Source organism: Microcaecilia unicolor, chromosome 4, assembly GCF_901765095.1.
Source record: "Microcaecilia unicolor chromosome 4, aMicUni1.1, whole genome shotgun sequence".
Taxonomy (NCBI): Eukaryota; Metazoa; Chordata; class Amphibia; order Gymnophiona; family Siphonopidae; genus Microcaecilia; species Microcaecilia unicolor.
This window is the reverse complement of record NC_044034.1, coordinates 317,418,719-317,436,978: the sequence shown is the minus strand read 5'-3', so window position 1 is coordinate 317,436,978 and position 18,260 is coordinate 317,418,719.

The window sequence follows — 18,260 nt, the reverse complement described above, 5'->3', positions numbered from 1 at the left end:
TTGAACTAAAATTTCTGAAGCTAACGTCGAAGCCCCTTAAAATTTACACTCCAGCCCATCCGTATCTATTCAGTTATGATCAGGACACAGACCCTAGAAGTCTGCCCAGCACTGGTTTTGCTTCCCAATTACTGGTGTTGTCATCCAATCTCTGCTAAGATTCATTAGAACCATTCCTTCTAAACAGGATTCCTTTGAGTTACATTCAAATACCCTAGGTATTGTCCTGTCCTCAGAGGGTTTACAGTCTAAGAGCTACATTTAACTAAAAGGTGCTACTATGTTACTGTATGTTAAACATGCATTAACATATTATTTACCACAGGTCCTGTTTATGCAATGGGATGTATTCACTAATAATGCACATCACCTGTATTAATGTGCACTAACAGAATAACGCACTTTACTACTACTTACTCCTACTACTTATCATTTCTAAAGCACTACTAGACGTACGCAGAGCTGTACACTTGAACATAAAGAGACAGTCCCTGCTCGACAGAGCTTACAATCTAATTAGGACAGACAAACAGGACAAACAAGAGATGAGGGAATATTGAAGTGAGGATGATAAAATAAGGGTTCTGAACAAGTGAATAAGGGTTAGGAGTTAAAAGCAGCATCAAAAAGGTGGGCTTTTAGCCTAGATTTGAAGATGGCCAGAGATGGAGCTTGACGTACCGGCTCAGGAAGTCTATTCCAGGCATATGGTGCAGCAAGATAAAAGGAACGGAGTCTGGAGTTAGCAGTGTAGGAGAAGGATGCAGATAAGAAAGATTTACCCAGTGAACAGAGTTCCCGGGGAGGAATGTAGGGAGAGATGAGAGTGGAGAGGTACTGAGGAGCAAATCTGGCCCTAAGTTTGTGCTTGAGACAATGGAGAGTGTTTTTCCCAAGGTTGTAAGGAATGTCACTTCCTGGCAAGGGGTCAGTCAAGATCTTCATGATATCCACCAGCTGGTGATATAGCTGTGTCTTACAACTCTTAAAAACCCGCAGCTCTGACCAGCTTTGGAAGATGTTTTTTCAACAGTGTGGTTGTTATGTCCCACCTTAGCACAGCTTACTGTTTTGCTTTATTGCTTATCTATGCACTCTCGTGTGTAGTAGTTTGCAGCTCTAGTGTATCTAGGGTGAGGCGGTGGGGGCGGACCACCATGTTTGCTGGCAGCAAGGGGTGCATGGAGCAGGTGCATGCTGTCGACTCTGCTGTTCCCCTGCCACAGAATTGGAAGTAGACATCTGAGGGGGGCAGTTGCCCGGCAGAGCCAACAGCAAGTACCTGCTCTGTACACCCCCCTTGCTTGGAGGAGGGGTGTGTGCGTTGCCTGGGGGGGTACACTGCCCGGGGGGGTGTGCTCCGCTCCGGGTACCATAAAAGGTAGGTACGCCGCTGGTTTGCAGAGGTTTGTGTGGATAGGGGTAGGGAGGTTTTATGAGAGATGATTGGTTGTTTGTTGGTGTTTGGGGGGGGTGTAGTTGGTGTTTTCATATTTCTTGTTCTGCTTCCTTCTGGATAAGAGTATACTGGAGGGCATTGTTTACATTCTTTTGCTTGTACAAGCTATAGTTGTTTGTAGCCACTGTCATTTTGTTATTCTTTTTATTTGTCCAATGCTGCCTAATAAACAGATTTTACAAAACCCAAAAAGTTACAGCTCACTGGTTTCAGGTTGTCCAGGACTTGCACCCTTTTTAACAATTTTGAAAGGTTCCTTTGTTTCACGGTGATAGTTTTCTCAGTTTCCCACTGGAAAACAGAATGCTACATGTAAGCTCTCCCAATTTCTTGATGTAGGATTTCTCCAAAACAGATTTACACTCTTGATATGGCAAGTGGTAAGATAATGATAAAACTGAAGTGATAAGGGACAATTAAACAACCAACATTTAGATCGACCATCTCTAAGGTCAACCTAAATGTTGAGATTTGGGCAGCCCGACCATATTATCGAAACGAAAGATGGATGCCCATCTTGTTTCGATAATACAGGTTTTCCCGCCCCTTCGCAGTGCCGTCCTTACAGATGGGCGCCCTTAGAGATGGTCGTCCCCATTCGAAAATGCCCCTCCACGTATTTCCACATTCCCTGACAGCTTACAATCTAAGGACACAGTTCTATAAACTGGTACCCTGATGCAGCATGGACAGCACCAATTCTCTAACAGCATCAGGGAATCCATTGGCACGCCCACTTACACCAAGTCAATGGCAGTCGAGTGCATCTAAATGCACCAATCAGTGCACCCAAATTGTAGTATTCCATAAGCTGCATGCATTGATGGTTAACATGCCCATGTTCCACCCATACTCCTTCCACATAATCACCCTCTTCACAATTGCTCATTATGCAAGCTTACAGTATAGCACTTTGGGCAGAAGGACACGCAAGTGGCATTTATTCTGCAGTTACATGCACTGGATGTGCATAACTGAAGGTGTATCTTATACAAAATTGCCCTTCATGTTTGTATACGAGGCAATGGAAAATTAAGAGACTTGCCCAAGATCATCAAGAATGCCAACGGAATCTGAACACTGGCTTCTTTGGTTTTCAGGCAGTTGCTGTGACCAATAGGCTACTTCAGAATTCCCAGGGGAGCACTACCAACATCCACAGTCTTTATAGATACTTAAGGTGTTAAGGCTTATCACTAGGCTACTCATGCACTTCCATGGGAACACTGCCATCATTCACAGTCTTTATATATACTTAACATGTTATGGGGACACACCTAACCAGTTTGGTTTTCAGGATACTCACAATAAATATGCATGAGGTAGATTTCCATACAATGAAGGTAGCACATTCAAATTTATCTCAGGCATCTTAACTGTGGATATCCTGAAAATCTAAGTGGCTGGATGTGTCCAGAAGACTGGGTTGAGAACTCCCACCCTAGTACCAAACAGTAACCAGTATAAAGTTAGCAGCATAACAGAGAAAGATGGGAATCATCATATCATTTTGAGCTTTTACCTTGAGCTAGGAGAGATGAGGGGTCCTTGAGCTTTCAGTTCATTATCTACAGAGACTCTCAAGCTGACAGCATCAGCGTATTTTCCCTCACAATAACATCTACTCCTCGGTCAAATCAATTAGATTTTATAATATGCTGTCAACTGCAGGATAGAAAATGCACAGTTCATTTATGAATTGTAGATGTTATGTCACAACTAGGTTTATATTGGCAATCTCCAACTCTAGTAATATCTGCCATTTCAAATCTCTCTTAACACTAATGGTTTTTGAAAGCTGGTGTATTTTCAAGTTATGATGCTATTGATAGTTTTAATCTTGTGGAGAACAGGTGATAATTTAATTTTGCTAAGGGATCTGTGCACATATTAAGAGACATATAAGTAGATATCTGAGAAAAATAACTGTAATTTGGTTGCACTTGGGAATAGAAGAGGGCTGGTTTGGTGGCTCAGTGCGACTGCTGTGCAGAGGTCCTTGATATGGTGGGAATGAAGAGTAACAGTCATCGTATATCACTACACAATGGCAACACCTACCCTCAAATCCTATAAATGGCACCCCAAGTTAGGCACACAGTTGGATGCACAGTTATAGAATAGGGCCAGTTGTGCATGTAGCATGATTAATTGGCACTAAATTGGCAATAAATACCAATTATTGGTGTTAACAAGCACTAGTTGGCATTAATTTGCCATTGCTCATGTAACAGACTTATGTCCCTATTCTATAAACAGTGCATCTAATTTCTGTCATGTGCAACTGCAAAGGGAGTGTTACTGTTACGGGGCATGTGTGTGTCGGGATGTTCTGACTATTCTGGTGAACACTTTATAGAACAGTTGTATTTACGTGCCCAACTGTCACATTTGGGCACCACCATTTACGCCAGCCATATACATGGTCACACTTAAAGTTTGGCATGTAACTATGGACTCGTGCTAGTATTCTATAACAGCTTTGGCATGGAACTTAGCCAAGTTTTATGGTGCTTAACTCTTAGTGACTTATATTGAATTCACCCTCTAGTAGCTGGGCTTAAGGCCTTTGATTGTTTTGCTCCAGAAGGATTCCTTATGTCTGGACTGGCCAAGGGGAGAAAAGCCACCAAAGTGGAGGAACCTTACAGAATATACAGAACAATGGAACAGTAAGGCCAAATAGATGAATTTTCCAACACTTAAATCACTCGTACAACCTATGAATTCTCAAGAGTGTAGTTTATTGCAGAATAGAAAGTACCCGACACAGAACTGTGTTTCGGTTTGAGAAAGCCTGCTTCAGGGGCCTTTTCTGTTCTCCAATACACTACACTCTTGAGAATCCATTGGTTGTACGAGTGATTTAAGTGTTGAAAGACTCATTGATTTGGCCTTACTGTTTCATTAGACTGGCCAAGGACCATGGTGGCAATGAATGATCTAAACTAAGTTAGGAGAGGATATAACACGGGGAAAATATACAAGTAGTTGCAAATGAAAGCTTACGGTGCCAAACTACAGCCCTAGTTCTGAGGAAAACTGCTGGGGAAAAGAATAAGTACATTTATAAAAAAAAAAATCATTATTTCAACTTGAATTTGTTAGAATATAAGAAATGTTGAATATTGTTTTACAGTTCTCTAAGTAAAATAGCAAAACACAAGTCACTCTGTCCAGCACCAAGTCAAGCTCCAATCACAGACATTTCAGTGTCCAAACTTTTTAAACTATTTACATTTGCTTTCTTTTAGGTGTCTGAAACCAAACCTTTTCATAAAAGAATAGGCAAAAAGGGCCAGGAGTTTTGCAGATATTGTTCAGATATGGTACACTTAGGGCACAATTTTATAAATTCTTATTTGTATAACACAGTGTTTTATATACAGAAGTAAGCACTTATAAAACTGCCTGTGAATATACACTCGCAAAAGGTATGAGTTACTGATGCACGACTGTTCTTGTATGCAGTATACACATGGGTGTTCCTGAGGGCAGAGCTGGAAAATATGCATGTATGTTATAAAACATGTATGAACTCTTAGATCAATGATTATATTTTACCCATATATTAGCGGTGCCTTTCAACCTTGAATTGTTTGATGGTATTTCTATAAACTGCTGGGTATCTGAGTCCTTTTTCCTTATATATATATATATATATATATATATATACAGTGGGGGAAATAAGTATTTGATCCCTTGCTGATTTTGTAAGTTTGCCCACTGACAAAGACATGAGCAGCCCATAATTGAAGGGTAGGTTATTGGTAACAGTGAGAGATAGCACATCACAAATTAAATCCGGAAAATCACATTGTGGAAAGTATATGAATTTATTTGCATTCTGCAGAGGGAAATAAGTATTTGATCCCCCACCAACCAGTAAGAGATCTGGCCCCTACAGACCAGGTAGATGCTCCAAATCAACTCGTTACCTGCATGACAGACAGCTGTCGGCAATGGTCACCTGTATGAAAGACACCTGTCCACAGACTCAGTGAATCAGTCAGACTCTAACCTCTACAAAATGGCCAAGAGCAAGGAGCTGTCTAAGGATGTCAGGGACAAGATCATACACCTGCACAAGGCTGGAATGGGCTACAAAACCATCAGTAAGACGCTGGGCGAGAAGGAGACAACTGTTGGTGCCATAGTAAGAAAATGGAAGAAGTACAAAATGACTGTCAATCGACAAAGATCTGGGGCTCCACGCAAAATCTCACCTCGTGGGGTATCCTTGATCATGAGGAAGGTTAGAAATCAGCCTACAACTACAAGGGGGGAACTTGTCAATGATCTCAAGGCAGCTGGGACCACTGTCACCACGAAAACCATTGGTAACACATTACGACATAACGGATTGCAATCCTGCAGTGCCCGCAAGGTCCCCCTGCTCCGCAAGGCACATGTGACGGCCCGTCTGAAGTTTGCCAGTGAACACCTGGATGATGCCGAGAGTGATTGGGAGAAGGTGCTGTGGTCAGATGAGACAAAAATTGAGCTCTTTGGCATGAACTCAACTCGCCGTGTTTGGAGGAAGAGAAATGCTGCCTATGACCCAAAGAACACCGTCCCCACTGTCAAGCATGGAGGTGGAAATGTTATGTTTTGGGGGTGTTTCTCTGCTAAGGGCACAGGACTACTTCACCGCATCAATGGGAGAATGGATGGGGCCATGTACCGTACAATTCTGAGTGACAACCTCCTTCCCTCCGCCAGGGCCTTAAAAATGGGTCGTGGCTGGGTCTTCCAGCACGACAATGACCCAAAACATACAGCCAAGGCAACAAAGGAGTGGCTCAGGAAGAAGCACATTAGGGTCATGGAGTGGCCTAGCCAGTCACCAGACCTTAATCCCATTGAAAACTTATGGAGGGAGCTGAAGCTGCGAGTTGCCAAGCGACAGCCCAGAACTCTTAATGATTTAGAGATGATCTGCAAAGAGGAGTGGACCAAAATTCCTCCTGACATGTGTGCAAACCTCATCATCAACTACAGAAGACGTCTGACCGCTGTGCTTGCCAACAAGGGTTTTGCCACCAAGTATTAGGTCTTGTTTGCCAGAGGGATTAAATACTTATTTCCCTCTGCAGAATGCAAATAAATTCATATACTTTCCACAATGTGATTTTCCGGATTTAATTTGTGATGTGCTATCTCTCACTGTTACCAATAACCTACCCTTCAATTATGGGCTGCTCATGTCTTTGTCAGTGGGCAAACTTACAAAATCAGCAAGGGATCAAATACTTATTTCCCCCACTGTATATATATATATATATATATATATATATATTTATTTATTTATTTATTTATTTATTTATTTATTTATTTATATATATACTAGTAAAAAAGGCCCGTTTCTGAGACCAATGAAACGGGCGCTAGCATGGTTTTCATCGTGAGAGTGTGTGTGTGAGAGAGACTGAGTGAATGTGCGAGTGTGTGTGACAGAGTGAGGCTGTGTGTGTGAGAATGAGTGTGTGTGTAAGAATGTGAGTGTGCGTTTGATATATGTAGACTTTGTGTGTGAGTGATTGAGGGAGAGAGTGTGTGTGTTTGAAAGAGTGTGTGTGTTTCTGTGTATGTGTGAGTGTTTTAAGCAGGTGGTGCATTCCCCTCCCCCTACCGTGCCGCTGTTCTTTCCCCTCCTCTCACCGCCCCAGTCACCCTCCAAGTTCCAGGCCACCCTCCCCCCCCTCAGAGTGAGTGTATATGTTTGAAAGAGTGTGTGTGTGTGTGAGTGTTTTAAGCAGGTGGCGCATTCCCCTTCCCGTTCTGTGCTCCTCTTCCTCCCCCTGTGTTCACCGTCGACATTCCAGTCTGCTGTCCCTCCCCCAAGCCCCCCCTCTTCATCCCAAGCCCTCCTCCCTCTTTTCTGTGCTGCCTCCCTGGCAGTGCATGCAGCATTCATGCATTGATTTGTTTGCTGTGCTGCTGCTCCTCTCTCCTCTTTCCGTCTCCGTAGGAGCGCAGGTATCAGGAAGTTGTTTTGAAGTTCATGTTACTGTGCTCCCGGGCCAGTGAGAGATGAGTGGCTGCAGCGCAGACAGCCAATGGCTGAAGGCTGTCTGTGTTTTTTTTTTTTTTTGTTAAGATTAGCGGCGATCTTTGAGGGGGGAGGGTGGAAATGTGAAACGGCAACCTTGGGGGAGGGTGGGCTTGAGAGAGGAAGCTGCGAACTCGGGGGGGGGGTTGTGTTTGAAAGAGGCGACCTTTGGGGGGGGGGGAATGGGGGAAGCAGCGACCTCGCTCGCGGGTGTTTGGAGAGTGGAAGAGTTGAACTGAATAGGCGACCTTGGGGGGGGGGTGGCGAGGGGGAGGTGTGTACTTGTTTTGAAGCCTCCAAAAGTCCCTAGCAACGTGTGTGTTCGATGTGTGCTCGTCCCTCGCATCCAACTTGATGACGTTGAGGGCGGAGCGATGCGATTGGTTGAGTGTCATTGCTCCGCCCTTGACGTCATCACGTTTGACGCGTGGGCGGGGCAGACACAAAGCGATCTCACCCCCTTCACTTTTAGAATGTTGGGTAAGTGAGGCTTCATTAGAACGTTGGAGGTGCGTTTTATATAGAGAGATGTAAAAACAAGTTTATATGAAAAGTGTATGAAAAGACTAATGTTTTAGTTACATACAAACATTTGTGACATTGAAGTTAAATAGGTTCTTCACATTTTTTGCAATTGTTATATGTGCATATACACACAAATAGTGGAAAAGGTGTGCCTGTCTTGACTATAACTGCATTATTTATTTATTTATTTATTATCAATTATTAACTGCATTTTTGACAAAAGAAAATCACTCAACATGGTGTACAGCAAGAATAAGCAAACATAGGCAACAGACAATTACAGTAGTAAAAATATTCAAATAATAATACAAGGTATGGTATAATATATCAACACAATATGCAATAAAACATTAACAGCCCCCCCCCCCCCCTTTTACAAAGCTGTGTTAGTGGCTGCTGGTACAGTAATGCCGACATAGCCCATTCATTGCCGTGCAGCTTTGTAAAGGGGGGGGGGGGGTAAAACATTGGTATGCAGGAGCTTTGGGGAGCCTATTTTATAAAGGCACACAGATACCTAAGTTACCTTTATAAAATACAGATATATTGCCTTTTCCAGGTTCATCAAGATTTCTTTCAGTTCTTCTGTATCATCACCTTTAAATATCATTTCTGGCATAGGCAGCTGAGCTCCCTTACATCCTCCTTAGTAGAGACCAAAGCAAAGAATTCATAGTTTCTCCACTATGGCCTTGTCCTTTCTGAGTGCTCCTTTTATTCCTCAAAGAACTAACAATCCAACTGACTCCTTAACAGGCTTTTTGCTTCTTATGTATCTGAAAATGTGTTTGCTATGAGTTTTGCCTCTACAGAAAGCTGCTTTTCAAATTCTCTTTTAGTCTTCTTTATCAATGCCTTGCATCTAATTTGCCAATACTTATGCTGCTTCCTGTTTTCTGCATTCAGATCTTTTTTTTCATTTTTTTAGTAGATGGTTTTTGGCTCTAATACCTCTTTCACCTCACCCTTTTAACCATGCCAGCTATCATTTGGCCTTCTTTCCTCCGTCTTTGATATGTGAAATACATCGGGTCAGGGCTTCCAAGATGGTATTTTTAAACAACATCCATGCCTAATTTAGGGGTTCTTTTACTAAGGTGCGCTGAAAAATGGCCTGTGGTAGTACAGGCGTGTGTTTTGGGTACGCGCAGATCCATTTTTCAGCACGCCTGCAAAAAAATGCCTTTTTAAATTTTTTTGTCGAAAATGGACATGTGGCAAAATAAAAATTGGCATGCGTCCATTTTGGGTCTGAGAACGTACCGCCAGCCATTGACTTAGCGGTAAGGTCTCATGTGTTAACTGGGCGGTAGTGACCTATGCGCGCCAAATGCCACTTGGCACGTGTAGCAGACGTGAGCCAGAAAATAAAAATTATTTCTGGACGCGCATATCGGATGTGTGCCAAAAATGAAATTACTGCAAGAGCCATGCAGTAGCTGGGCGGTAGCTCCAAATTGGTGCTTGTTGGGTGCGCATAGACGCTTATGCAGCTTAGTAAAAAGGCCCCTTAAACTCTTAACCTGTGCAGCCACTCTGAACTATCCTCAAGAAATGCCAGCCCAGTAAACAGAAACTACCTATTCATACATCTACCCAACTGCAAAAACACCATCTACACAGCAGGATTTAGCTACCAGGGTTCCAAATGGTGGAACTCGATACCAAAAACCATAAGAAGCATCACAAATTTCCACCAATTCAGGAAAGAAATGAAAACCTACCTCTTCGAGAAATTTTACAGCTAGTCACAAAGACATTGTCGCCTGTCCTCAACTCTACCTCTTCAAAACTATATGACTAAACAACCAAAACTCTACAACTAAACACAAAAGCTACCTCTACATTTTTCTCTTCAAATCTATCTCTTCAAAACCCTATGAATAACCACACTTCAAATCTACCTCTCCAGGGGGGTCTTTTACTAAAGCTTAGCTTGAGTTATCTGCAGCAGGGCCCATAGGAGTAAAATGGGCCCTGCTGCAGATAACTCAAGCTAAGCTTTAGTAAAAGACCCCCCCCCCCCCCACCCCAAATCTATCTATGATTGTGTTATGATCACTATTGCCAAGTGGTCCCAAAACTACTACATTTCTCAGCAAGTCCACAATTTTATTTTATTTTTTGTTAATAGAAATAAAAAACAAAACATGGAAAAGAAAATAAGATGATACCTTTTTTATTGGACATAACTTAATACATTTCTTGATTAACTTTCGAAGGTTGCCCTTCTTTGTCAGATCTGACGAAGAAGGGCAACCTTCGAAAGCTAATCAAGAAATGTATTAAGTTATGTCCAATAAAAAAAGGTATCATCTTATTTTCTTTTCCATGTTTTATTTTGTTTGATTTCTATTGATAACCTTTAAGAGTGGACTAACACGGCTACCATACCTCTCTATTTTATTTTTTTAAATACTTTATTTATGGAAGTGCACACGGTTACAGTAACAGCAAAAAGTCAACCATCTTATCATTTTGTCATAAACACCCATACTACACTTACATAACCTCAAAAAATGAAGATAAACCTGCCCTCATGAAACCTCCCACCCCCCCCCAGATTCCCTCTCCCACTCCCCCCCCCCCCCCCCATTCCACCCTCTCCCTCCCTTGGAGGACATCAACCATTCAAAATTCTACTACGAGCAGTTGGTGTTAACGTGTCCCAGAAGGGGGACCAACACTGAAAAAGATGGTCCCCTCGCTGTGAGGCCAAATCTCGAACATCCTTACATTCCATCACGCTCAGGGAAGTCATAAGGGACCGCCACTTCTGAATCGAGGGGCGGTCGGTGAGTAGCCAAACACTTAATATAGTTTTTTCCCCATCATTACCGCCCGCCTTACGAAGGCTAACATCCCCTCCCTAAGGGGGTCCCCCTATGTGGTACACATCAAACAGCAATACAGGGGAGGGTCGCCACTTAATCCTCCAGATCCTAGACACATAGGCGCACAAGGATGTCCAGAATGCCAGGACCAGAGGCCAGAGCCAGAACATATGGCCAAGATGGGCCCCAGATCCCGCACACCTTGGACAGTCATCACGGGGTTGCAGGGTAGCCCTGAAAGCCCTGTTTGGTGAGACTTAAAGACGCATAACAAATTTATATTGGAGCTCCCTGATGCTAGCACTCCCAAAAGCCCCATAGCAAGTACGTAAACAAGTTTGCAGTGTTTTATCCTGGATCCAGCACCCCAATTCCCCAGACCAACTCTGCGCCAGGTCCCCATAGCACACCTCAGGCAGCGCCTCTCTTAGTTGATTATGAAAGTATTTTAAGGGAACCGATAGCTGAGCTTCCAGGTCATAAATCTCCACCAATTGTTCCCGTGTTTTCAGTGACAAAGAGGCCCGTGGCAGTGAAGCAATATAATGACATAGCTGTAAATATGGAAGGAAAGCCTGAGGGGTCAGATGCTTACTTATACACAAATCCTGAAAAGATTTACAAGTGCCATCCTTATTTAATACTTGGAAAAGAAAAATGGTCCCCTCTTCCCTCCACCTGTGGAAGACCACTGAGGTCCTACCCACAGGAAAGTCTGCATCCCCCCAAATTGGCAGTCAAGGAGATACATGAGGGTCAAAGTTATAAAGTTTACAAATCCATCACCATGCTTTCCGCAGAGGAAGGAAGAGCGGGGCAAAGTACAGCCTCATGGGGGCACGACCAGGAGCTGCATGCAGCCAGTAACTGAAATGGCATGGACTCAGCACCCTATGCTCAGTGACCGGGAAAGAAAAAAAGGGCGTGCCCCTAAACCAATCATTCAGATGTCTCATGCAGCCAGCCACTGAAAACACTTTAAGACAACGCACCAAGGCCATCTCATCTCAGAAAAAAAGGGACAGCACCTGAATGACATAGCCATTTTGGAACTAGAATCATATTGTATAAGGTGATCCTGCCCCACAGAGATACAGGAAGATGTTGCCACATCCCCAAAGAGGATTGGGTGGAAGCCCACAGTGGAGCCAAGTTAATATCATAAAGTTGTTTCAAATCTGCGGGGACCTTAATACCTAGGTATTTGAGATGGCCAGATGCCCACTTTAACGGAAAGGGTCCCCCCCAGTCCCCCCTCACTGAGGTGGGGATCGGTAGAGCCTCTGATTTCTGTAAGTTTAGTTTGAAGCCTGACTAGTATCCATATTCCATAATAGCATCCAGCACGGAAGTCAATGAACTCTGAGGGTTCGTGATAGTAAGCAATATATCATCTGCATATGCCAACACTTTAATGGAGAGCTGAGGTAACATGACTCCCGTGATCGCCGGGTCTTTCATGATGGTGCAGAGAAGGGGTTCTAAATATAGTAAGAATAAGAGAGGGGACAGCGGGCATCCCTGCCTGGTTCCCCTACTCACCATTCACCAGCACCCTGGCTGCCAGCCCTGCATATAAGGTGCCCACTGCTTGCAAAAAACACCCTTTTATCCCTACATAGCGCAACACTTCAAAAAGATAATCCCAACATACACAATCGAAGGCTTTCTCAGCATCCAGTCCAACAGCAGCATCGGTTGTTGTGAGGCCTCACCCCGTGCCACTGCCAACAAAGCTCTGCAAACATTCAATCTCGGGTGACGCCCTCTAACAAATCCCACTTGGTGGTCTCCCACTAGGTCAGGAATGTATTTAGCTAGCCTATCTGCCAATATTCTGGCTAAGATTTTCACATCTACATTGAGCAGCGAGATTGGATGGTAAGCCCCAGGAGAGTCAGGAGGTTTACCTGGCTTCGGAATAAGCACTATAAGTGCTTCATTAGCTCGAGCGGGGAATGTTCCCCCCAAACTTGCCTCCTCAAAGAATAACGTTAGCGGAACACTCACTTGCTGTACTAGCATCTTATAATATTCTGAGGAGAACCCGTCAATCCCTGGGGCAGTTCCCGAGGTCAAAGATTTAATTATCTGTTGGACTTCTCGCGCGTGCAGTGGAGCACTCAATTGAGTGCTAGCTTCCGGGGGAGGGTTGGGAGACCCAAATCTTCAAGGTAGTCTAATAGCGATGGGCCACCCCGCTCCGAATCCGCTTGATATATCTGTGAGAAATAATCATAGAAAATTTGCATAATATTGTTGGGACTAGATTACCTAGAACCGTCCTGTGCCACTAACATAGGGATGAACGTCCAGGCTGACCACGATTTCACTACTCGGGCAAGTAATTTACCCGGCCGGTTACCGAACTTATGGAATTGGCAGCGACGAGAGAATAACTGTTTTTTCATACATTCATGAAGCAATAAGTTCAATGCAGCTAAGGTGGCTTTCACATTCTCAAAGTTAACCCCAGATGGATGTTTTAAATGGGCCCTCTTGGCTTGTTGGTAACAGCGCTCCAACAGGAGGATCCCCTGGGTGATTCTCCTGCTTCACGTACTCACAAAGCTAATAATCTCACCCCACATCACTGCCTTTGATGTTTCCCAAAACAATTCTGGAGACTCTCTATGACCAGCGTTATTTTCTGCAAAGAGTTCCCATTTTAAATAAAAAAATCCAGGAAATCAGAGTCGTCCGAAAGATAAGATAGGAATCTCCAAGTGCTCATCACCCCTACATCCAGACCCAATGACAAATCCACCCAGATTGGCGTGTGATCTGAAATTGCCATAGGGCCCAGGTCCTCTGATACAACCCTTGAAAAGATTGAGGTAGCTAGCAGGATATAATCAATACGAGACCAAGTCTAGTGGGCCCGAGACAGATGCGTGTAATCACGCCGCGTCGGGTATAAGTACATAAGTACATAAGCAATGCCACACTGGGAAAAGACCAAAGGTCCATCAATACCAGCATCCTGTCCACAACAGCGGCCAATCCAGGCCAAGGGCACCTGGCAAGCTTCCCAAACGTACAAACATTCTATACATGTTATTCCTGGAATTGTGAATTTTTCCCAAGTCCATTTAGTAGTGGTTTATGGACTTGTCCTTTAGGAAACCGTGTAACCCCTTTTTAAACTCTGCTAAGCTGACCGCCTTCACCACATTCTCTGGCAACGAATTCCAGAGTTTAATTATGCGTTGGATGAAGAAAAAGTTTCACCGATTTGTTTTAAATTTACTACACTGTAGTTTCATTGCATGCCACCTAGTCCTAGTATTTTTGGAAAGCGTGAACAGACGCTTCACATCCACCTGTTCCACTCCACTCAATATTTTATATACCTCTATCATGTCTCCCCTCAGCCGTCTCTTCTCCAAGCTGAAAAGCCCTAGCCTCCTTAGTCTTTCTTCATAGGGAAGTCGTCCCATCCCCGCTATCATTTTAGTCGCCCTTCACTGCACCTTTTCTAATTCTACTATATCTTTCTTGAGATGCGGCAACCAGAATTGAACACAGTACTCAAGGTGCGGTCGCACCATGGAGCGATACAACAGTATTATAACATCCTCACACCTGTTTTCCATACCTTTCTTAACAATACCCAACATTCTATTCGCTTTCCTAGCTGCAGCAGCACACTGAGCAGAAGGTTTCAGTGTATTATCGACGACGACACCCAGATCCCTTTCTTGGTCCGTAACTCCTAACATGGAACCTTGCATGACGTAGGTATAATTCGGGTTCTTTCCCACATGCATCACCTTGCACTTGCTCACATTAAACGTAATCTGCCATTTAGCCGCCCAGTCTCCCAGTCTCGTAAGGTCCTTCTGTAATTTTTCACAATCCTATCGCGAGTTAACGACTTTGAATAACTTTGTGTCATCAGCAAATTTAATTACCTCGCTAGTTACTCCCATCTCTAAATCATTTATAAATATGTTAAAAAGCAGCAGTCCTAGCACAGACCCCTGAGAAACCGCACTAACTACCCTTCTCCATTGTGAATACTGCCCATTTAACCACATTCTCTGTTTCCTATCCTTCAACCATTTTTTAATCCACAATAGGACATTTCCTCCTATCCCATGACCCTCCAATTTCCTCTGTAGCCTTTCATGAGGTACCTTGTCAAACGCCTTTTGAAAATCCAGATACACAATATCAACCGGCTCCCCTTTGTCCACATGTTTCTTTACTCCTTCAAAGAAGGGTATAGTAATCGCCATGGGTCCACTAGGTCTAAGAGCCTGCAGAGATAGGGCAGACCTCTGCCCTTAGCCAGCGCACTCCAAGTCCCAGGTGATGAGCAGTCTAAAGTTGGGTCCAGGACCTGATTAAAGTCACCCACAAGAATCCAAGGGGCTGTATCATATTTAAGACCCAAATTGGCATGTGTGTGAAACAAACTAGCTTCGTAGACAATAGGCCCATACACAGCACATAGATAATATTCTTGTCCCATATAATTCAAGTGTATTAAAGCATATCTGCCCTCAGAGTCACCTTCCACCATTCGTGACTCGCAAGGCAGACCTTGTTTTAAAAAGATCGCCAATTTCCCTCCGCCGGCCAGCCGAGGAGGAGAAGTAACACTCCCCCACACACTGCTGGCACAGATTCCAATGCTCTGCGTCTGCGAGTTTCATTTACTGTAAGCATGCTATGGAGGCCCCATGGCGCTTAAGAGTCGAAAAAAATTTTGGTATGCTTAATAGGGGATGTAATCCCTGCTACATTCCAAGAGATTATTCGCACTGGTGAGGTCTTAGGCATCCCAATCATCCAGATACCACATTGCAAGTGCTTTCAAGTCTGTATCGGGCCCCCAGTTGCCCAGCCTCAACCAGGGGGTATCCAAGTGATCTGAAGATTATATGGCTCCCTCCGCGTGACACTGACATCCATACACCCACCATACACCCCTACCACTACTCATTACAGCAACCCAACATTCACACTGCCCTCCAATCGGCTCCCTTCCCCATACCCCAAACCAACCGCCCCTCCCCTTCCCCCACCTTCCTAACCCTCGTCCCCACACACACACACACACACACACACCAAACATAACAAACCCACAGATCCCTACCCTGCTCCTAGGTAACTATGACCCCCCCTTCTTACAAAAGGACAGTCAAGTAAGGTCTAGGAAGCTGTGGGGTCCCCATCCCCAAGCTTAAGCACAGAACGCATGGCTCCCAGAAGCATAACATAGAGTCATTGCCTGAATACATATTAACCAGGGATGTTCACTCTCCATGAAGCGACAACTCACTACACATGGGCCCAAGCTTGTTGACCCTCCACATCCTGGTCTCTCCTGCAGTTGGGTCTGCCAGCCACACTCGAGCTTATCTCTGTGATATGCCAGCGTTCTTAGTCCAACATTCATACTGTAATCCAATTTCGAACTCAAATGGTGCAGTCCCAATTCCGAACTCAACAAACTAATCCATGGCCAATTTGGCAACCAACAGAGATGCTCTCCCAAGCACAAAGCGACATTTAGTCCCAGGCACTGACCAAGTCACTGTTCAAGTATCTGGTTGATTAAGCCACTCCGACACTACTTCAGGCGTGATGAAGGATTTCCAGGTGCCATTAATCAAAACTTTCAAGGTGGCCGGGTACTGCAGAATGAAACGGAATTGTTTTTCAACCAGTTTAGCACAGGCTGCAGAGAATGCACAACGTTTAACTGTCAGGACCGCAGAATAGTCTTGGAAAATTTTTATCATTTCACCATCAAATTTTGTATCCTAGCTACAATTTTTGTAAAGTCGCAACAGAGTAGCTTTCTGAGAGTAGCACTAAAATTTGACAATCACCACCCTAGGCCAGAGGTCTCTTGCAGGCTTTTGGCCTATACGGTGGGCCCGTTCAAGGCGGATCGCCCTTCCCTCTCTCACCTCAGGGAAAGTTGCCAGGTTTCCAGTGTCTGTTTAAGTTTTGTTTCAGCAACGGATTCTTGAAACCCGACAAATCTCAGGTTATCACGGCGGGAGCGATTCTCCAGGTCTTCAAGCTTCTGGTGGTATTCTTGTGTCAAGCGTTCCAACTTTTCTAACTCCCCTGCATGGGTTTGCTGCACATCCTCCACCTCAGACACTCGTGCCTCCAGTTCCCCAGTTCTACGAGTTAATTCCGAAGTTAAAGCTGTCTGATAGTTGTGTAAATATAGGATCCAGGGCGCGCACCACTGAGTCAGTAAGTTCTAGAATCATATTATCAGGAGGTGAGCAGGGCAGTGAAGCCGCTGGAGAAGCGGCCGCCATTTTGGGATCTGAATGCTTCTGCCGCTCCTCTTTTCGTTTCAAGCTTTTAGGAGCCTGCACCATCGCAGCTCAATTTAAATATTTGTCCATATGTTGTTAGCTACTCATGAGTCAAAAGATCTAGTTTCTGAGTTCCAGGAGTCATGCGGAGAAGTCGAACTGCAGATGGGACCCCGAACAGCTGAAGTGACTCGCGTCTTCCACCACTCATGGCATCACGTGACTTCCCCCAAGTCCACAATTTAAAAAAAATGGAAAGACTGAGGTGGTGGAGAAGGACAGAAGTTGAGGGCAAGAGGTGCGAGAAAAAAAAAAGCTTGAGAGGCTCACCTGGCCACGACATTGGTTCATGGGAGGAGCTGTTCATGGGGGCTGTGACCTGATGCGGGGCGCCTCAGTTGGTTGCTGCAGTTGGAGAAAGGCTGCACAGGTCCTGGGAACTTCAAAGTCGCAGGAGGTTTGCCAGTAGCTCTGGTGTGGTTGGGAGTGCTGGGCTGGCTAGTGGAGGAGGTGTATGCATGTGCATGTAGCCTTGGAGCAGTGGACCAGCAGCAGGAAAGTTCAAGGCTGCATTGGGGCCTCCAAGGTGACTTCCGCACATGACTGAAGACTCCAAGGACTTGGGCAAGTGCAGAAGTGATTGAGAGCCATCAAGGAGACAGGGCCTAAGTTGGAGGACCAGAGTCTGAGGGAAAGAGAGAGGACAAGTAACATAGTAACATAGTAGATGACAGCAGAAAAAGACCTGCATGGTCCATCCAGTCTGCCCAACAAGATAAACTCATATGTGTATACCTTACCTTGATTTGTACCTGCCTTTTTCAGGGCACAGACCGTACAAGTCTGCCCAGCAGTATTTCCCGCCTCCCAACCACCAGTCCCGCCTCCCATCACCAGTTCTGGCACAGACCGTATAAGTCTGCCCTCCATTATCCTCGCCTCCCAACCACCAACCTCTCTTCCTCCACCTGCTCCAGGGAGCCTGGCAGGAGCTGGGGAGGAGCCTAGGAAGGCTCCCCTGAAGACTTTTAAAGACCCATGGAACCGGAGTTCTTTTTTAGCACAGATGCATGCACAAGAGAGGTACATGCACCTAGGGC